The 23,130-nt window shown below is 41.8% G+C and overlaps 1 protein-coding gene; it reads right to left on the bottom strand.

Moving 5' to 3' along the window:
• The window catches only part of MAMLD1 (mastermind like domain containing 1), a 250,822-nt gene that overhangs the window by 82,316 nt on the left and 145,376 nt on the right, over window positions 1-23,130 (bottom strand).

Genomic DNA, 23,130 nt, shown 5'->3' with positions numbered 1-23,130 from the left:
TGTGCAGAAAGAACTGGGAAGAGCAAGCTGCAGGCAGCTAGGAGAGCACACTGGGTCCACAAATAATTGCTGGTATAATTTTGTTTTATTACCTTGCTAAATCACTACAATTGTCACTCCTACCCTGATAAATTGGAGATGCTAGAAACCCTGTCCCAGTACATTGACTCAATGGATGAGGTGTGGAAGACTTACTAGCATTTGTAATAAAATGTCTAGTTTCTAAGATCATTCCTGAAATAGTGATATGAGTAAATTATGCTCTGTAAAATTAGGAAGAAAGTTATTTGAATACAACCCCTTTACTGTAACCAAATACATAAAAGTGGAGCCAGAATCTGGCCTTGCTTTCCTGAAAGTTTTCCAGACAGCAATCACCTTCAACTTGCAGTGAACTTAGAGACCTCCAAACCCACTTTGTACCCTGAGCTAATAAATATTGGCAATAACAGTTCATCAACAGAGAAACATTGTTTTTTAGCTTTGTTGAAGCCTTTGGCTTGCCTGTGACAGCTAACAATGGGCCCGCTTCCCTGAGCAGTATTTGTGGTATTTCAGTTTGCATTGTTTGGAAACTTATTGGTTTGCTTTCCTAGTGGTTTTGCCTTTTATACTATTTAAAATTACTTTGATCTATTTTGTCAATTGAAAAAAAATAAAGACAAAAATAATAAACTTTTGTGGGTGCAAACACCCTGAATTCTACAGCCTCTGAGGGCCAGATCTCAAAAGCTTTCAGTGACTAAGAGGAGGTGTATCGACATCTGATGTTTGGGTTTGCTGGGCTGCCCAGACCGAATCTACTACCCTGCCTGAGGTGCTGAGGCCCAAACACAGCATTAGGGCATCAGCATGGGATCTAAAAGAGCCAATATGCCGAGCAGGAGCCACCTAAAATGAGCAGGCTCAGCGAAGATACACATTCATCATGCTTGAATTAAGCTCCACCTGGAAGGAGGTGCCACTGTCTACCCAGTGTGCAATGTCAGAAACCCTCCCCTGAAGATACATGTGTGTAAGGGCTCCCATCTTTCTCCCTGGAGATTTTTGAACTAAAATACATACATATGGAACATGTAGGGCACCTAGGGATTCACACATGCTGTAGCTGGACCTACTGACAACGCCATGATCAGATGATGAACAGTGGGTCCATGTCAGTTTTTTTACATCAGTTATTGTCAAGAAGTTTTGTCATTTATGACTCTTGCCAAACATTTGAAGTTCCTGACAGATGACAATACTTCCTAAGAACTGTCATTTCCTTTGTTCACTTCATAAAACTAGACCAAAGGCCTCCCCCAAAAGGAAGATGATGTGGGTAGGGTATATTGGAGTCCTGTCCCTGCTCTGCAGCAGGAATGATGCTGCTGCCTTTAGTTGCCAAGGGCATCTGCTTGCCAGGTAGTGGTTTGTGTTGTCCTCCGTAAGATGGGGTGTGCTCTCAGAAGGAAATCAAATCAAGACACTTTTAGCAGTTAGTCCATGACAGAACTGTGGCAACATTTTCCTTCTGAGCCTGCTGGCTTAAGGCATGTAGGCTCTGGATGTCACTCCAGCAGCTCAGTGCCAAGTGTGCCCATGCTGCCAGACCTGGTGCACTGGGCTGATTGACCTGTATGGTATATGCTGGGGTGCTCAACAGTGGCAAGGACAGCTTTGTGTGTGCTCAAAAGCCTCATTTCAGGCAGTAGAAGCATTTAACAAACCCCTTGCAAAGATCACTCATTTTCAGCAATAGGTAATGGCTAAGCAGGGGATTTCAGGGCTCCAATTTTGGTCTTTGGTGATTTAATTATGAGCCCTTTCTTTAGGCATATTTACTCTAGTTGACCTGGGGGAATCCTTGGCTGCTCTGGAATCAATAATAAAACTTTCACTGGCTTCTTCAGGGCAGTATTTCATTTCTCAGGTTAGGCTCACCCTAAGCATGTTGCAGGCTACCTTATTGCTATGCTTCTGTCCTACTTTGAAAAAGTGACTTGTAGGATTCTGCAGAAAATATGTGATTCTAATGGCATCAAGGCTGTTATGGCCATGAGGCTTGACAAAACATATTCTAGTACCTCAAATGCTTCTCCCAATGCTGGGCATCAAACCTGGGCCTGACTAGCTGTGATTAATTGCATTCTTTATCAATTTTACAGTAGTTTGCCACATTTCATTTAGCTTCTTTAATATCCATAGAAAATATAGTTTGTTTTGTTCCTTTGTAAAACTAGTATCATTTCTTTCCACATGGAGATGTCTTATTCAAAAGCCAGAGTCAGAGAGCTGAGAAATTATAACTTTATCTGAAAAATAACAAAAGGATGAGAAGAGTGCCTTGAACCAAAACAAGAACCCAAAAAACATAACAGACCAAAAATATCCCAAACAAGACCAATGTTTTTCTTGTACTCACTGTTCTGAAAAAGCAGTATCTTTCTACCTAAGGAGAACAGGAAAGGTGCAATATGCTAAATAACTGCCCAAAGTTGTGTTCACCAAACAAAAGGATTGTGCACTCAGACACAGCCTTGATGGGCTGTGTCAGCAACAGGCACTGCCAATGTAAGATGGCCAAGGGCTAGAGAAAAGGTCTGCATCCTCCAGGCTGGTGTGAACTAAAGATGCTACAACTGAGCATCCAGGTAACCATGATGCTGGGGCTCTGTTCCCTCAGGAGAACTGTGCCAGACTTCCAGCTGGCCTCTGGTGTTCCTGACATCAGAAAGGACAACAGGAAGTCTGAGCAGACAAGGGCTGCCCCACAGCAGGTCTTGTACACTGAAGGGACTGAGCAGCAGAAGAATTTACCACAGATTCACTGATTCACTGATTTACCACAGATTCACTGAAGGATTCACAAGTTTGTCAGAAACAGATGGATGGCAAGCTTGTGATGCTTTCTACTTGCACATTTGCCTGAAATCAGGTGAAATCAATGGCTTGGGCTGGATGAACCTTCAGTTGGACTAATCACTACTGCATTTCTTATGCTAGATCAGATCAGCAATCCAGGTAATTTGGTATCTTGTCTCTGACCACAGGCAATAGCTTCTGATGTTACAGAAGACAGAAAAGAAACTTCTACTGAACAGTTGCAGGACAAATTGCAGATAGTGGTGCAAGCCTCTTAGCAAGTTTCTTTTTAAGCAAAGCCAGTCTGTAATTGGCTGATGCTCACAATCAGGAAGGCTCATGTCCTTTGGGTACTTCCCCATAGTACAGTGTAATAAACTAGGGATGAAATTGCTAATGCATGCAAAATTTCAATTCATTTCTGAAAGTCACAATACTATCAGCATCAGCAACAATGTGTTGGGTAAAGCAGCATCTCAGGTCATTTCTGAATGTGTTTAATTGCATGTCCTTTTTCATAGAATCAAACCATTCTTTGATGCTATGGTTTGGGTTGGAAGACATCTTAAAGACCATTTACCTTCAGTCCCCTGCCATGGGCAGGGACACCTTCCACCAGACCAGGTGGCTCAGAACCCCATCCAAGCCCACTGTGAACACTTCCAGGGATGGGGTATCCACAGCTTCTCTGGGCAATCTGTGCCAGGGCCTCAACACTCAAAGTAAAGAAATCTTTCCTAATATTTAATCTACATCTACCATCTTTCAGTTTCTCTCTTTTCAGTCCTATCAATATATGATTTTTTTCCTACTAGAAGTATATAGAAAATACCTAAAAATAGATAAAATGCATCAATAAACAATTTAAATTTTCTCAGTAATGCTCGCTGCACTGAGTAATTCTCTAAGTCATATATAAAAATATATGTATATGTTTATAATTGGTAATGTAGCAGTTCAATTCTTTTAAAGAAATATTACTTTTAGGAAAAAAAAAAGCTTTTGATTGTATGCAGTTAACTAAAGGTTTTCAGCACGATCTTCACTGGACATGAACGAAGAACATGTATGATCAACTTTTTATAAGTCTTTCAACTTCCGTAAGGCATTATTTACATGAGTTCCCATGGAAGAATCTATAGGTAAAAATCATCAAAGGATGGATGCCCATACTAACATTTCAGTGGGTACATGAATTACTTTAGAAAATTATATAAATTAAAGTGAATTACAATTTTGTCTTTTATATAGAAAAATAGACACCAATCTAATCTCTGTTAGAAGTTAAGAGATAACAACTCTGTGAGTAACTTCATATTTTCAGAAAAGTACATCACATAAAGTGTCTGTCTTCTACTAAAGTATCACTTAAAATCAAGTTCTTTATGTCTGCTTAGTGGCTAAATGCTTGTTTTAAATTGATATCTTTTGAACTTAATTTTTAAGTTCAGAAATCAATTATTTGCATAGCTCAGAGATCCACTTAGGCACATGCTAACATTATGTATGAGTGTCTCAGAATGGAAGGGATTACCCAAATGCTGAGGGAAGCACGCAGATGATCAGTGTGGTGAAATGCTGACAGGTTGCTCAAAGGGTTGGGGGATGTCCCATCTCTGGAGACTTTCAAGGTCAGGTCAGACAGGGCTCTGAGCAACCTGATACAGTTGGAAAATGTCCCTGCTCAGTGCAGGGGGTCTGGACCAGATGACCTTTAAAGGTCCCCTCTGACCCAAACCATTCTGTGATTCCATGAGCCGCTTTTGTAGAAGATGTACGGACATTTCAATTCTGACCATCTTGCAGCTAATAAGATTTTTCATTAAAACCACAGAAGCTGATACAAATGAACATAATATCACATTTAATAGCTCTATTGTCAGCAACAATACATTGAAATGTTTGATAATGCATGACATTTCTCCAATTCTGACTTGTGCATAAAACATCTTCCCTCTTGAATTGTGATGTGTGCTCTCAGCAGGGCTGCTGCTGGCTCTGCCCAGTGAGCACAAACCCTGTGCTGGACTGCAGGTGTGTTGGATGGCAGGTCTGAGGCTGCTGCACATTCCACCTGCAGCCTCTGTCACATCTAAGAATAAAGTGACTGTCATTTGCTGAAGTGAGAGGTACCTGCAAACACTCAGGCATTGTTTAAACAAGCCTCTGTCTCTCCCCAGGAGATGCCTTTTCTCCAAGCATTATATTCAGCAGCCTTGTCACATTTATCAATTGCTCCAGCAGCCAAATGGGCACAGAGCCAGGTCCCAGCACATGGGGGGTATTGGATCAGGAGCAAACAGTGACAGGCATCACTTGCCAAATTTCCAGGTTAACAGTAGGTCTAGGCAATAGGACACACTTATTTGACTCCTGTACCCCACTGCAAGTAAGACACCACTCAGAATATGTAATAACACAAACAAAGCTTAGCAATAATTCTAGCCTTGCTGTTTCTCACTGCTGGATCACACCGTTCATATACAAGTGCAATGATCAGGGACATACAAACCTGCCTCGGTTCCTCTTGAAGTCAACAAAAAGGCAGATCTGACCCATACCTGCTACAAGATATTCCAAAGTCCTTTAAATATTGAAGCATAAGAAAATGCTTCTACATTCACATAATTTTGCTTTCCTCAGGAAACACACCATATTCCCTTAATTTTCCCTTTCATTTCTAAAGCTGTCCTCTCTTTGCTAAAGCTATTTTTTAAAACATTTTCTATTTCATGACTGTCAAAGTATTCTTTCCATGCCAGATACATGGCAAAGTTACATATTCTTCAACTCAAAACAATTTACATGAATATTCATAAACTACCTGATGGCAGAATTGGCCCTGAGATTTAAACCCATAAAACTCACAGAAACAAATGTTACCCTCTTTCCTTTGTCAGAGATCCCTTGGATCATGCTTAGAAATTATACTTTTATACAGTTGCCAAGAAAATGCAAAACCAGTGCATGAAACATTGTATGTTCTGTTTATTAAAGAAGAGTGTCTGTGATGATACAGATATTCAGCCAGACTAGGATGCTGCCAATGTCAGTTTGTGATTTACTAGAAATTATTGATTTCAATTCTTGGTTTCCCAGGGCTACTGAGCATATCCTGTCATATAAATATGCATCCGTTTGCTAGAGGCTGCAGCCTTCTGTAGAAATGAGTAGTGTCTCAACTAGTGTCAGATTTCTTGAACCAAAAAAATAAAGCTTTACTTCCCTTCAGTAAAGGAATGAATAAAAACTATTAAGATACATTTCTATGTCAAATACAGTATCAACAAAACTATGACATCCATCCAGAATTGTACATTTTGTAATTCAAATAAATATGGTGGCATGGTCCAGAGAAATTGTGCTACCACCCTCCCTGTTCCCCAAAGGAAAGTACAAGACCAGTAACATCAGACTTCTCATACAACTCAAGAAACAGCCTGAACTTAACTACTTTTAGGTACATACTTACAAGTCAGTTATACATCATGCAGGTGCAAAAGGATGATGAGTATAGTTACTCTTTGTTCATTAGGGCCAAGAGTGATAGCTGAAGCGCCAGCACTTGTAAAAGGCAGAAAGGAGAATACCACTAGGAGCTCTTGGGAGCTCCAGCATGTGAGTCCTCTCAAACTGTCCCTCTCCCAGGACCCTCTGTTCTGCCCATCTTCTGCTCCTGGTCACCCAATGCATTCCTGCACAGTGTTTCTTTCATTTAGCCCTGCTACTCCTTAAGACCTTCTCTTGGTCCTTGTGCTGTGTTCACATCTCTAATTCCAGCTACCCACTCTGCTGTCTTCCCTTTCCCAAGGGAACTACTCCAGGGTGGAGACAAGTCTCTCATCTACTGCTTGAGCTGCCAGCATGTGCCACAGGGTACAAGGGCATTTTTGGAATTTGGTGAAAGATGCTGACAATTCTGCTGCATGCAGAATGTGGTCCATACCAATCTCAGTGTTCAGAGAAGGGGTATGGTTCTATATTTTTCTCAAAAAAACCTCCCAGTTTTACCATCACTTTTCTCAAATCAGTTGCATGCCCTAATGAATTCTATGTTTACAAAAATACAAAATATTCAAGGCTGACAGTGGTGGCAGAAATGACAGAATAAACAGGATAGCATTTTCTTTTGTATTCTCGCTTGTTTATGTGCAGTGCAGAATAGATTAAGTTTGGGAACAAGAGAACAGGGCACAGCCTCACAGGACCAGCCAGTGTAATCTTTGCAGGTAAAGATTGTAAGATGGACAAGAATCAGCTTCGCTCCCTCCCTGCTGCTGTGGCTGGTGCAGCTGGGATAGGGAAGGCACTTCCTTTCAGAGAGGTGATGGTGATCATTCCTGCTCTGCCTTCCAACTATACCCACCGCTGTTTGGAGCAGCATCACCTGCAGTTTGCACATTACATTGAGGGAAGTTGGGTTTTGCCATGGCAGGATGGAAAAGGTGGGAAGCAGCTTCCAGCCGTGGGGAATGTTGCCTGGCTGATGCCTGTTTCCCACAAACACAACAGCCCCACAGAACAATGATCACCACACTGTGAAGGAAGGAACCCTCTCGTTTGGGGACAATTTTCAACTGGCTTGGAAATGAACCCCGGAATTCCTTCTGAGCACTCTGGCTCTTCCTAAAGTATTTGAAAACAACTTATTGCCAGATTATGGTGAGATCATCTTGCTCTTGCAGGAAAAAGAAAGGAGAGAGAAAAAGGAAGCACTGCAGCTTCCCAAGCCACTTTAGTACTAACAGCAGTATGATCCCTAATCAATGCAGAGGGGCTGACAGCAACAATAAGTGTTAACTGCTGAGCTGAAGGGGCTGTTTAACCTGGCTAGGAAAAGTTATTTCTGCCACAACTATTTGAAAAAAAACATTGGCAATTAAATTAATTCAAGCACATCCTCTCTTTTCATGGGAAAAACGTGAAAAAAAATCCAGGCAGAGAATAAGTGGCACCTAGATTAATGAGAAACTGATCAAGAAGAGAAAAATAATGGTTTTCTAAAGTATATTCATATTACATTCTGTGGTAGCACCATATGCTAGTTTCCTAGATGCTGGTAATCCTGATGTATTTTTATCTTGGCTAGTACCAAGGAGGGAGCTGTACAAGGCCAAGTTCTTCCCACATATCCATGTTGAAAGCAGTTTACCTTCACTCTGCGTTGTGAATGTGAACCAAGACAGCCATGCAACTGCTTCAGAGCATGCCTTTATTTTCTGGCTGTATCTGACTGGCTTTTAAAAATCATCCTAATGCATCTCTTGACTCTTTCATGAAGCCTCTTTTTCAATGATAGAGCCCAGAAATGTTGGACTTAGAAATCACAAGCCTCAACTGCTTCCATTTAAGGGTCAGATTCACTGATTAGATGCAGCAGGAGACTATAAATTGTTCAAGTTCCAGACAGAGGAGAACAACAAAAAGCCATTCTGTGTTAGTGGGGATGTATTAACATATATGTAGGACTTCATTCTTCTCTAACTTGAACAAATATTCTTTAATCAGTCCTTAGAAATCACTTCTGAAGGTGGTGGCATTCTTCCATTACTAGACAGGGACAAACGGCTCTGACTGTACTAGAAAAAAGAACCACCACTAATTAACATTGTTTAATTGGATACATTTGAAATATCTATACCACAGGTGACCCTAACTCCAGCCTGCTGCTGAATTACCATACTAGCAGCCATGCTGCTCTGCTCCAGCTGCACCTCTAGACACTTAACCACAGACCTCGATGCAATTTCTGGTGCAGTGATTCTGAGGCTTTTGGGGAGTCAGCGGTCCAAGGACGAAAGTGATCACACATTCAAAATTCACATTATTTTGAACATTTTTGATAGATGCTGGTACAAGCATGTATCACAATTTCCACAGGGGCCATGGGAAAGGGTTTTTGAGACAGCAGGATTGAAGTCAATGGCAATGAAATGCAGCACAGAGCTCGGAGCAGTTTTCTCAGGTGGGGCTCACCTGATAGAGAGCAGCCTAAAGAGGTGGGGCAAGAGGCAATTGCAACTTTGGGTGTAATGCCTAGGAGGAAAGCAAGCCATGATATGTCCTGGGAAAGCATGGGAGCCAAACAGCAATTCATCCACAAAAAAAACCAAAAAAAAACCAAAAAAAAAAAAAAAAAAAACCAAAAAAAAAAAAAAAAAAAACAACAAAAAAAATTTGTACATTTGTCTCAGTCAGGGACTTCAGACTTCAGGAGGAAAATCCAAGTGTCCCTGACCGTCTAGTTAGCAATTCATGCTATGCTCATCAGCACGGTATGTGACTCCCTGTGACCACACTGCCTTTTGGTAACTTTTAGCCACTCTAAAGATAGGTGTGGTAGCACCTCGGAGTCACTCTGGAAACCAGGAATACACGTTTGGGAGGCATCTTTTATAATTGGCATGGCTGAGCTGCAGCTCTGCCTCAGGCAGAAGGTAGACTCTGTCTCGCTGGGGGTGGTGAAATGAAATCTCTTAGCACAGAAAGAACACAGAGCAGCTCAGAAGCCTGGAAGAAGGGGCTGGCACCTGGGGTTGCACAGAACCTCCTTGCAAAGCAACTGGAGGGAATTTTTTTCCCCAAGTGAGGGAACTGTGTGGAGGATGTTGTTTCCGAAGTTACCAGTGAAGTAGGGAAATTGAAATACTGAGCTACAGGAATCTTTCTGCATTTTGGCAAGATTTGAATCCACAGCTGTTTATAAGAAAGTAATCAGTGGCCTGTCAAGCACTTTGAAGATGTTCTGAGTGCTAGAAAATTGTGATAAACTTATCTTTCTGTGCCTCTGTGTCTTGTGAGCGATTATTCAATCAGTGGGGTTGTTGACTGGAAGACTCAGCCAAACAGTGATTGGGTTTCTAAACTATTCAATTACCTCTAATGAAGAAGGATCAGAGAAACAACCTTTAAATACCTTAAACAGAGCAGCAATATTAACACACAACTCTCAGGAGAAACCTCCAGACACTTGCCAAGGTTGGCTTTGGAGCCAACTGTGATACAAATGCATAAAATATTAGTTCCTTAATGGTTGTGAAGTGTTGCTCTTTAAAGGTTACTGTCTTCCTGTCCAGACAAGGCTGCAGTGGAATGATGAATGAAGTGATCCATAAATCTGAGGTTTTCAAGCACCTGCAACTCCCATTGGGGTCAACAGGAATTTTGGATTACTGGGATTTAGCCAGTAAAACCTGATTCTGCATGAGATTAAGAATCCCCAGGGCTATTGGCCTCATCAGCCACAGTGTTTACCTGATGAAGTACTTGGAATGACGGCTCCAAAAATGCTGATTATTTGGACGCATGTTTGTGATGGGAGACTTGATCTCTAAAGCACAGGGACCAGGTCTGTGCCAGAGAGGCTGCCTGGAAGTGAAATTGGGAAGAAATCTATCTGTGGCTGGCAGAGAAGCATAGTGATCCCTGCAAAAAGTGCAAGACAGGATTCTACTTCTGAGGCAATTTCTCTCTCTTCTCCATTACAAGTCTCACCATATACAAAGAGCTGACTTGTTATTGGAGCTCAAAGGAATGAATGAGCTCAGAAGAATGTGACGAGGAGAGAATGCTACAATTCCACTGGGAAGAGCTGCTTCTTTTTCTTTAATTTTTCCATTCAGTTAATATTTGACTGTGGCCTTGGAGCACAGTATCATCGGAATGCCTCTGCCCTGCTGCAGCACCGGACAGTCGGCTGGAGCATAAACACTGCACCTGCCTGTAGCTGTCTAGAAGCGCTGTGTGTGTCTGCATTTTTGAAAGTGTCTCACGGTTTTGTTTCCTGTGAATGTGCATTCAGCCCTGCACACTCGTGAAATGCTTAGCTGGGCTTGGGAGCGTGTACATAGCAGGCCACAGTGGGGGGATGGGGAAGGGGAAGAAAGAGGGGCTGTAAGGCAGCTTGAGAACTGATACCATGCTAGTGTGAAACTTCTTTGTGAAGGGAACAACACTGCCAGGTTTTGGCTTAAAGATTCTCAAACACTCCAGCAGCTTTAGAAACTTGAACGTGTCCTAGGCTCAGCTGTGTGCAGACACAATGCTGGAGAGGAGCCCCCATTTAAAATGGTGCCAAGGCTTCTGAAATTCCAGGATCAGGCCCTAAAAATAACAACACGTTTGACCCAACATAGCCAGCAGAGCCAGAGGAGATGATAGGCTGCACAGCATAGTTCTAAGCCAGCTTTCCTAAACTGCAAACCCATTAAATATTTAGGTGGCCATATGCAAATCATTTAAATTCTGTTTCTCAGAAGCACACCATGGTGTACAGATGTGCTTTGTGCTGAGATCCTCATCCTAGGCTTTCAGCAACTGTTTATTTTAAACCGGTAAAGGACTTAAGTAATGGCTAATTGTGAGCTACCTTTTTTTTTAAGGGTATTTATTTATGAGGGGAGGAGGGGGAGGAAGCAGAAAGGCAAAGACCTGAGTTTCTGTCAGAGCAAACTCACATAGAAGAAAACACACTTTTGTGACTGTACCAAAACCCCAGGATTACTCAGATATTTTCAACCCCCTCCATGGGTACCAATTTGCTAATTCAACAAATAAACAGCCCTTTATGTAGGAGCTGTCTCGTGGGCTCTGTGAACGCTTTAGAGACTAGGGCCCCAGATCTTCTTTTCTTAATGTCACTGTGAATTTGCTTGTGGAAGTGTATGACACCGCACGGAGCCCAGCAGCTGAGCTCATGCTTCAGGCATTCTCCCAGGACCGAGGGGGAGGGGGCTCTCTGCCAGCCCTCGGCCGCCTCTCCCCTCGCATTTACACACACACAAATCATGTTATCATAGTGAAAATATGTAAGAATTCCAGGAAGCAGAGGAAGTTTGTATGTTGACCTTAATTTATTTTTTTCCAGAGGAAGATCACACCGAATGTAAAAAGGACAGTGGACGCTAGCTAAATTCATTTGCAGATATTTTAATTTTCATTGCAACTCTTTCTTCTGCCATTTTTTGTCTTTTAGGATTAATGCTGTTTGTATTTTATCCCATGTGGCTACTTTGACTTAAGAGAACTGAAATCACTTGGTGAGAAGTCTATGAGACCTATTTGTATTAAAAAAAAAAAAAAAAAATTGTAAAGGAGGTCCCAGGGCATTCTGGTTCCTATTTTCCATTACAGTACAGTAGAATTGGGTGAGACTGTTTCTGGAGGGAAGGGAAGGAAAGGGTGGATTAAAGAGCGGGCTAACACATTAGGCTTTGGCACATGGAGGCCTGGGTTTTATTTTGTTTTACAGTTCTGGGCTGGAACTCTTAAAATGCTGATCAGTTTGGCCCCAAACTCAATTGCACTTCTAAAAACACACTTAACTTTAAACCTGCAAATGCCTTTGGAAGACTGTGGGACCTTAGAAGCTGCTATTCTGGGAAGTGCAATTACCTGCACTGGCTGGTGCACAGCACCTTGCAACATCCAACCATTCCCAGCAGCTCATCCCTGATTCCCTGCCTCTCTCCCTGCCACCAGCTCATCCCAGCCTCCCTGCTCCTTTCATTAGTACTCACACCTGTGAGGCTTTACACACATTCCAACACAGCCACTCCACCACCCCTAGCACACTGATGCAGAGCCAGGGAAATAGTACCTGAGTCCTTAAACACTCATCTCTCTCCTTGTACTGTGGACAATGTGGTCACACACTGACTTGTAAAACGGCAAGTAAAGATACCCCATTCCTCTTAACTGGCCAACAAGGAGCCCAAGCATGGAACATATTTCTGTTTAATTGCAGGGGTCAGTTGTCCCTCATCCTGGCAGCCTCCATGAGGAACACCAGCCATGCCTGGTGGAGCACTGGCTGTGCCCTGTGCCCCCAGCACACCTGAGCCTGGTGGTTATTCCTGAGGAACCTCACGCCCTGTTGTGTGTTAGGGCTCTTCAGGTTTTGTAAAATATTCTTTGGCCAGCATATTTAACTTGTAATATGACTGGGCATTAATCCTGGACACATATTGAAGAGTTTGGTTTGAGAATTTATCAGATTGCTCAGAATTTCTTTGCAAACTATTTCATTCCTTATGTTTCTCTGTTGCAAACTTAAGCTCGAAGCCTGATTCAATTTTAAATGAGCAAGCCTGTTCTTCTAGCTAGCAGGCAGCCTGTGATGTATGTTTGGGCCAGGCATCCCCACCCAACAGCTCTGCTCAAACAAGTAGGGCCATCCCAGCAAAATCTCCTGAACAGCTCGGTGTCGGCAGCCTCCCTGAAATCAAGGGATATGTCACTGAAGCTGTCAGTGTAGGACTTGTCCCACAGAATTTATTGCTCTATTCAAGTTTTCCTTTATTCTTTTCTACATGTTTTCTGAATGAACTTTTTTCTCTCTCCCTCTGATTGCCCCCCATTTTATTCTCTTGTCACATATTTCAAATACACACCTGCCTTCCCTGCCTCAGCTCTGGAGGGCTCAGGCAGAAGGTGGCAGGAAAAGCAGTATTTGAATTATATTTTGGTTTTCAGACTATTCAGACATAGAAGTAGGCAATGCAAGCCTGCTACTTTGCATGTTGTGGCACTGAGGCTTTTTTCTTTTTAAGCATACAACCCCCTACCAGCTGCAGTCTAGATTTACACCACAGGGTAGAATACAGTAGAACCAGATTGGAGATTAATCAAAGCAAATTCTGACCCGCTGTTACATGTGTCTCAAAGATTTAAAAAGTAAAAATAAAAAATGAGGAGGCTTTGCTTTGGTAATAAACATTAAAACAAAAAGGCACAACTTTCCCAAATATGCTGTGAAGAGAAGACAGATGCCTTTCTAAGGCTTCTTGGTGTCTCTAGCCATTGTTGTGGATTCGTGGCTGTACGCTGCCAGCACGGGGAGCTGCCCCAGCAGGGTCCAGCATTCCTGGCTCCAGCACATGCTGTAAACATCCAGCGCCTTCTGGGGTGTCCGAGGCAGACTACAGAGCCCAGCTCACCTGCCTCCTGGTCACTGGGAAAACTCATGATCCAGAGCTTTTGGTGTAAGTTAACCACACTGCCCAGGAGAGAGCCAAAAAAAACCCCTGGGATCTTTTCTACACAGAAATCCCTTCTAGTCACTTGTTTGTGACTCTAAATTGTAAAGCTTGTGAATTATAAAAACAGAGGGTCACATACAGTGATGAATTATCAGTTATCCTGAAATGTGACATATTCTTCAGCTTTTAGGGGTATTTTTATTCTGTAGGGATTACAATCAGGTGCAAGTTTGTAGTTAGCAATCACTAGAGTAGCACTGCTAGTCTTCATTAAGAACATCTACTTAAACTTTTGGGCTACCATCCTCAAGTGGCATAAACTAACATAGCTCCATTTAAGTTAATGTAGCTCTACTTAGCTGCAACTTCTGGGGAGCCAGCTTTTGCTTTCTTGGGAAAAGAAAAAAAACCAAAAACCCAAATAATTACTAGGGTGAATATTTTTTATTTTTAAAAAATACATTCACAGGTGGCACAGGTAAATCACTGTGTTTAGATAGAAGAATTGAGAAGATACCAGGACTTGTGAAAACCATCTGTATCTAGAAGAAGGAAATACTCCCATCCTTACTGGCCTGTATGAGATATTTTAAACACATCACAAATGTTTTTAAGTATCTTTCTCAGCAAAGACATGGCTGAATTGGCCCATGTGTGCAATCAGGGCAGGGTTATACAGTAAGGCCCCGATTCAGCTAAGTGCTGGAGCACACCTTCAGCTTTTAGTGCATGAGTGGCTTCATTGAAGTCCTTAGTAATTACATGTTTTGCTGAATCAGGACCTGAATTTATTTGGGGCAGGAGGACCTTAATATCTTCCAAAGAATTATACTTATTACAGGGGACAGTCTATAAATTAGTGTTTAAGTTAAAATCAATTTCTAGATAATACATATCCCTAAAAGACAGATTGTTAGTTTGTATGAGCTTTGTAACAAAACTTTAATTAAACCCTTTTTAAATAAAACCTGTCGTACATTATACTGCTAATTGACTTGACCTGGTACAAAGAGGACTCTGCCAGCTAGAGGAGACTAAAGGAGATTATTCTGTCTGGTGCTGCAGTGATTGTGTGTTAATAAAATTTATTTCTGCAGTCTTGCCCAACTCCCTATTGTGTATTCAAGAAATGTGTGGGCTTGAAGCCAGTCATCACAAAGCAAAAAGTAATAAAACCTCAAAAGCTGACTTTTTCTACCTCATTCTGCTGCTTTGCTGTAGCACAAAGTACATGGTACAGTCTGCTGCATGCACATCTCAGAGTTCTCTTTTTAAATTATTTAAATTTATTTTTTCAATTATGTTAAACTCTGCACCTTATTAATGTGAGCACAGTAACAAGCAAAGGACAATTAAAGGATTCAAAAAAGCTCAGTGATGAAATAGTCTGGGTGTGGCAATCATATTTTATTGCCACTACACTGATTACATACAATATAACACATCTAGCAATTAGAGAAACATGTTAATCCTCCTGGCCCAGACCTATTTCACACAGAATTCATTTCAGGGGGCCAAATTCTTCATTTACCCTCATGTAAGTAAATCTGAAATAGCTTCTTGCCAATCAGTAGAATCATTTGGATTGACATTCATGTAAATGACAGCAAAATACGACCCGCTGACTTCACAGAGTTATTCCTGATAGATGCTGGGTGCAATCACAAAAAAGTAATCACAAGAACTTATGCAAGAAATACATGGAATAAACAGGAGGACTTGAAAGTTTTAATACGTGCTCAAAATTATGAATTAATTGGCACAAGAAACTTGTTGGAATAATTCACACGACTAGAATATTAATATATCTAGTGGAGCTTGTTCAGGGAGAAGGACAAAATGCTGTCCACAGACACATTCATCCCACAGTGTAAAACATGGGAAGATATAACCAGCTGAAAATCTCTAGCTAATAATAACAGAGGGAGTGAACACAGGTGCTATCACAGTAGAGGGGGGTGTACAGAGTAAAGCCACAAAGAACAGATGGACAGAACTCCTTTTGGAGGGCAAGAAGATGAATCATACACACATCCAGGCCACTGGGCTTGGAGACAATGGAGGCACAGGCAGGAGGCTGATGGAGATGCCTGCTGGGACACTGGGATCACAGGACAAACTCCATGCTGCCAATGTCTTGTGGGACACAAGGCTGGAGAAGCAACTGAAGGGAACATTCTTTACTCTTCATTTTAAGAGTCAGGAGAAATAGGTTTAAAAATAAGCAAACAGAATGCAATTTGGTGACAGTTATCATGGAATGAGAAAACCCACTGCTCCTGGAAGGGAACATGAATAGCAAATAGAAGCAATAAATTCGAAAAAAAGACAGATTAAATAAACTCAGAGAATTTTAAGTATTATCTCATGGGGAATGCACTCAGAGTAGCTGACACTTCCTTAAAATAGTTCTATTAACAGCATGAGTGCAAATTATCCCAAAGCAGCAAAACTATTTGAAGTGTTTTAAGAAACCACCTTAGCTAAATCATGGACTCCTCCTCTCTGACCTCAAACGTGAGGAAGGCATAGAAAGGTAAACCTAGGTCAGATTATTGAAGACCAGGAGGAAAGAAAAGAGAAAGTGTAGGGCCCAAATCACAAAGATCAAATGAAACCGCATTGATGCAGAAAGGACAAGAAGAAAACGGGATGTAATCATACTTCATAAAGAGAGGAAGATGAGGAAAATGTGTTGGCCTTCTATTGAACAAGGTAGGGAAAGTTATTGACAGGTGATGCTTGAAGAGGCTGAGGGCTTGAAGGTTTTTTCCTGCAATCTTTACCAAGAAGGTCAAATGAGGTTAGGTGGGAAACAGCAATAGTGACAGAGGTAAAAACACAAGTGGAATCAGGAAAAAACAGATTAAATAGTGCTTATATAAATATGATCTTTCAAATTGGCTGGGCCAGATACAATTCATCCTAAAGTACTCTACTGAACTACCTGAAACAATCTCAGGGCCATGAGTGGTATTCTTGGAGATCTTAGGGGATATGGGTGAATATCCACAAGACAGAAAAACAGCAGATAGTGTGTTGCCTTACAGAGAGGGAAAAGATTGTAATGGGGAATTAAAGAGCAGTGAGTGAAGGTCAGTTTTTGGAAAAATATGGAAACAATCATATTATTTGTAACTGCTCAGGAAATAACAAGGAGATGAGTAACAGCTAGCATGGCTTTGTCAAGAACACAGATTTGTTAAACCAATTTAATTTCCTTCAGTGGGAATGGAGGAGAAGCAACAGATAAATCTCAACTTTATTAAAGCCCTCCAGGATCAGCCTCCTCATGGTCACAAGTGAGCTAGGAAAAATACAGTCTCCCTCTACCTACAAAATTCTCTCTCAAACTGGAAGTATGTTAAATACATTTCTGTAGGTATCTGCCCTGGATTTGCTCCTATGAAATACTTCTACTCCAGTCTTTTATGCTAGATCAGAATGACTTAGTTTCTGCATACAGTAAAAGTGAGAAGGGCTGCACAGGTGATACCAGGCCATTCTGAGGATGTTTGCTTGGAATACAATGTGATTTTTCACAGCTGGGGCAGTGTAGGCAGTTTGTGGCAAGTCCTTTCAGTTTTAAATAAGATACCAAACAGAAAAGATCTAGCAGAGAGCACTGAGAATAGCCAGAGGCCTAGCAAACACAAGCTACAAGGAGAACTGGAAGAAATGCTCTCATATAGTCTGTATGTAACATGCACTTAAAAGAGGAAAGGAGTAAGTAGTCTTCCTTATCCAGTGTGGATAGGGTAAGAAATATTGGGTTAAACAGGAGCCCAGGAAATTTAGGTTAAACATTAGGAAACACTGGGTAATAATATGGCTAGTTAAGCACTGGGAAAGATCGCCTGGGGAGGTCGCAGAGCCGCCCTCCTTGGAAGGTTTCAAGAGTATGCAAGATGTACACTTAACAGAAGTTATGCTTTTAAAGTTGCGGCAGATTTAGATGACCTCTAAAAACCCACTTCCCTTATGGCTACCATTCCCCCATTTGAAAGGATAATTCCCTCTAGGGAAATGGCAGCCGTGCCTGGATGCTGGAATGGCACATCACAGCAACCCCAGCCTGCTCTGGCGTCAGCGGCTCAGCAGGTGCGTCAGCCGGTGCCTCAGCTCCAGCAGAGAGGTGATCCCTCCTGCAGGCACCTCTGTACCTGAACCAACTTCTCAGCTCCTTATTGAACCAGGAGCTCAGCTGGCAGCCTTTCCCCTGCCAAGGTGCAAACACAACTGCCCAAGATTTCACCATCCACTGTTCACACCTGTGGCAGCACTCAGCCGGGAATCGCTGCTGAAGGACACAGAGGGACTTCACTCAATGCTCCATGTTTCCAGAGAAAACTGAACTGCTGGGCAAAAACATAACCTGCACTCCGTGCTCTAGCTAAGAATTCATTTCAGAGGGAAACAAAGTACTGAATATTGAAGTCCAAGTTAGAGTCTCATGCAGCAGATCAGGTCCTACCCACTGCACCTCCTGCACAACAACCTGTGGGTAACACACATGCAGACAGGAGACATTGGATCATTGGCCACTAGCCAAGAATTTATCCCTGCAACAAACGTGTTGCAACCAAGACCTAGCCATGTGTAGAATGCTGAAGTAGTTGTAATTGCTGAAGCTTTCCACTAAAATGGTAACTAGAATATCTATCACTAAGCTCACAGTCACAAAGATATTAATGTTCCTAGCACCCCCAGCAGTCCCAGACATGTCACTCTATCTCTTCCCACTGAAGCCACAGTGCTATAAGAAAGTCACAGCAGTGCTGTAAGAAAGTCACAGCTCCCAGAAAATGAGTAAGTTACTTTATCTGGACTTACACAGCATGAGATGACATCACTAAAATGATAATAAAATTGGGGAAATCAGAAGAAGATAGAGCTTGTCTGCTGGTTGAAAAGGCAAAGTGTACTAGAATTCTTGCATTCCCCTCCTGTACAAACACTGATCTCTATCTTAGGGTGTCAGTTGTAAAGGAGGTGTGATCTGTTACACAACATATTTCATTCAGTTAACAACACTTAGTTACATGCTAATAAAGCATGTATTAAGAATACATCAAACTAATAATTTAATCACAATTTCTTCTCCCATTCTCCTTAGCCTGGACTGGATTTGAGGCATAAAGAGGATCCATTAACTATTTTGTGTTTCAGTAGGTTTTTCTGACATAGTGGGCCAAGTTTCTTAAATTTGTAGGAGGAAGGAGATAAAGCCACACAACACATACATACTCACACACACACACAAACACAGAGCAGGGAATGAGGAGATGATGTAGCCACTGGCAGGATGTGTCTGCTCTCGATTTCATAGCGCCACCGAGCCCTTCCCTGGGTTACACAGTGGTTTTTTTTTCCATGTTATTTTGTGTCTCAATGCGAGCACTGATTGTAGTGATTGATTGACTGAGCTGGTGCTGCAGGATTCAAAACAACAACCCTGGTGGCAGCAACGCAGGGAAATGCAGAGAACATTGGGTTAATCCAAGGAGAGAAGAAACAACGCTGGTGATCTGCCAGCTCTGAGCATCCTACAATAAATTAGAAATAGCTATATTCATTGTTTTAAAATGAAAGATGCAAGCAGAGCCTGGCAGAAGCATTTTAAACACTCTCCGCTGGGCTTGAGCCTGTGGGCACTCAGAGAAGAAGCCCTTTTTCCTTCACATTGAGCTCTTCCTCACACATCTCATCCCACCAGCCTCAGACGCAGGCTCACAAAAGCCACTCCCTCCCTCCCACTGGGGCACAGGGGCTTTCTCCCTGCCTGTCCCTGATGTGACCATTTACTGTTGTTCACCTGCACTGAAATGGAAGAGGTGCTCCTCACACAGCAGCTTCTTCTGTGGCAGCAGTGTCCCTTTCTCTGGGGTCTCCCCCCTCCTCGCCGAGGATCAATGAAATCCTCTCAGCCTTCACACCTGCACCTCCTACCAGGGTAAAGGAGGTGGAGATTCTTTTCCAGAAGCAATGTTTCTCCTTGGGAAAAACCCCTAGAGAATTCAAAGACGATCCTTGAGCTTTTTGCTTTTGTTACTTTTCCCCACCATCCCTTTATCTCCTGTGATCTCCTGTTCCTTCTCACTCCACTGCTGCTGTCTCTTAATTAAACATTTTGACACTGACCCTATTTTCATTTTATCTAACTCCCCTTTCACTCCCTTCAGTAGAGGCCCACTGATGTGGTCCCCACTATGTTTCTCCTCCCACTCAGCTTCCACTCAGCTTATAGTAGCAGCTACTTGTTTGTTTTCCTGATAGGAATTCAGCCTTCCCCTGGCTGCATTATGAAGATAAGCTGCTCCTGGTGACAAAGGAATCACTAATGGACGTGCCTGCTTTCCCATCCCAGGGACAGAGGCTGCTGCTGGCAGGAACTTTTCCCCTAGCACAAGTAGTTTTCCAGCATGCCCTGTAAAATAGACCACATTTATGATTGCTGGCATACTCACAGGGTTACCAGGCAGCTTTTTTCAGGACAGACTTTACAACTTGCATATAGATGGACCCAGACATGGCTCTGGCTAGAGACAATGGGAGATTTACTATTGCATGTATTTGCACCATGATTTGGTGGCTTTGTATAAACAAAATAGAAACAGAACATAATTATTTGTTTGCCAACCCACTGAATGTAGGGAAGAAGCACAAAGTTTTATTCATCTGCAAGCTCAGCAGATGTCAGTGTATGAATGGCCTGATTTCAGTCTCGTTTTTGGACTAATGAAGATTTAATATAGCTAACAGAACCATGAGGTAATTCTGGGTTTGAACAAAAAGTGATTCCATATCATCCCATAACTTGTCATGATAAAACATTAACTAACCCCATGAATTTTGTTGGTGGTGTTTTGTTAGAACAGCTTCTGAGGGGAGTGATAGTTCAGTCATTATTTGAATGTCTGCTATAGTGGAGTTTATCACCACTGAAAGCCCAGAATAATGGCCTGTGTTATTCTTTTGCATCTTTTTCTATACAGCTTTTGAGGGAGCTGTAATTGAAGAGAAATGAAAGGGCAGCCAACCAAGAGACAATACTGCAAGGATCAGTACTGGAATGTGAGACAACATACTTTAAAAGCTGAAACTTTAAAACTCCTGCTACGTGTGTACTTTTGAAAAGGATAACATCAATAGCAAAAAAAAAAAAAAAAAAGAAAAAAAAAGAAACCCCAGCTATTTTATCCTGATTAAGAAATAACCAAACTACTTTTTAATTTTTTTTTTTTGTTTATAATCTGGTGGCCTCCTATGAGGGTATGAAAAAAAGGATTAATGCCTTCACTGGGTACCTATTTTTTACTGCTGTTCTCTTTAGAAAATGTGATTAACTAAAAAGGTGAAAAAGAGACACATGGAATAAAGATATGAGAATACCAAGGCAGGGTGTTACGAAGCAGGGACCCTACAGCAATTTCCACAAAGCTTGCAAAATATGAACTGCTACTTAGCATCAAGTCCTGTGTCAGCTGGGTCTCCAGTGATGTCAGTGTTATACCCCCTGCTGAAAGCATTCCTGGTGCTTACAGAGAGCTGAAACACCATAGACAGCATTTTCCATACTTAAGTTTCAAACTCCAGTACTTAGAGGATAGCAAGAGGATCACCACTGCGCACTGACTGATGCACCAAGCTTAAATTTTCCTCCTGTTTCTACAGATATGAGGAGTAGAAGCTCTTTAGCAACCTGGTGTAAAGCTACTGAAGCCATTTAAAAGCCACTGAAGTCAGTGAGAATCTTTACATCTGTCTCTTGTACTCTTGGATTCACCAAATACTTATGTGTGTACTTAAATGTTCACATGAACAATCCCACTGGAGAAATTGTTTGTCTTAAGCAGAGCCAAGTTTAAGATGGCTTTAACTAAATGTGGCCAGGGCAAGCCCAGACATAAGCCTTTCTCTTCTCCAGACAATTCAGCAATACTGTCAATTTCTGAAATTATCTGTGCATCTGAAGATATCTGGAATATGTTTGTGCTCAAGACTTAAAATGATACAGTAAAGGACTGAGCTTGTTCAAAATAAGCTGGATCCCAAACATAGGAGTCACTGGATCATAAACATAAGAATACTGAGGCTATTTCAGGCTGCAATAAGCAATATTTCCTCCAGTGTACACCCCAAAAAGATTAAGTTTATGTTGCTTTTAATGATGAAGAATTTAACAAAGCATAATTTGGAACTAGTTTTCAGTACTCCTGCCAAACTCTGAGTAAAACATCATTTACCTCCTAAGTGAACATTTTTTCTGGCAGTTTTGTATGAATTAAACATTTTGGTCATTTAAAGGAAAAATGTTAAAAATCTGGAGTGTTCTTAAAATAGCAGATCAGTATACTTGAAATATCTTTTCTGATTTTAGGGAACTCCCCCATGCATGTAACGTGCTATGAAAACTATTTTGCACAAATTTCAGAGCAAGCTTATGAAAATAGTATAATGAGGCAAAGTGCTCAGCAATGCCAGAGCATGGGGACCACAATGCTGTAGTAGATGATATCAGGATGATGGCAAAATAATGTCACTGCAATCACTGGAGACTACATTACTATGTCAAGATGATGGCAAAATGAATTTGACGCAAGTCTATTGGAACTCTGCTAAAATATCCAGATGATTGCAATGTATCAGGCAAATGCCCCAGAGGCAGTGACTGATAAATTTGTGTTAAAGTATTTAAAATACACCATTCTAATCTATGTTACCCCAGCAAGATCCTGGTCTGCTAATGCTTTAGGCTGACACCACCAACACTGGCCAAGGCTCTCAAAAGGAAGCTTTGCCTTTTGGTGGAAAGTTCTGATGATCCCAGGCCATTCCAGGATACGGAGATCATTCAGCCTTCTGTGCATGCACAGCTATTAGTTTGAGATTGCCATAGCTGAAAAAACAAGTCCACCTCAAATGTGGCCTCATCTGAGGTGAGCAGTTCTAGGAGTTTAGGCTGTGGAGAGACAAACTGTGCCCTGTTGCTCTAGATGTGAAATATCAGGTGATAACTAAGAATCACAGCCAAAACAAGGAGAAAGCTTTCCCTTTGTGGAGAATGGTAAACATGTCACAGGTAACAGAGAGCTAAGGTAGCTTTAGCATCTTCTCCCCATATAAAGTAACGAGTTAATCAGCAAGGGATGCTGTCTTAGATGAACTAATCCTTTACCCAAAGGGGCTAATTTTTTTGCAGCAGTAAGAGACTGTTCCTGAGAGTCACAGCAGAGTTCATGGACATTGAAAAAAGTTAGCTGTGGAGAGCTTGATGGAAGCAGCGCAGATTACACTGGAGTTCAGC

The sequence above is a fragment of the Vidua macroura genome, chromosome 14, assembly GCF_024509145.1.
Source record: "Vidua macroura isolate BioBank_ID:100142 chromosome 14, ASM2450914v1, whole genome shotgun sequence".
Taxonomy (NCBI): domain Eukaryota; kingdom Metazoa; phylum Chordata; class Aves; order Passeriformes; family Viduidae; genus Vidua; species Vidua macroura.
This window is presented reverse-complemented; position numbering and strand designations above follow the sequence as displayed.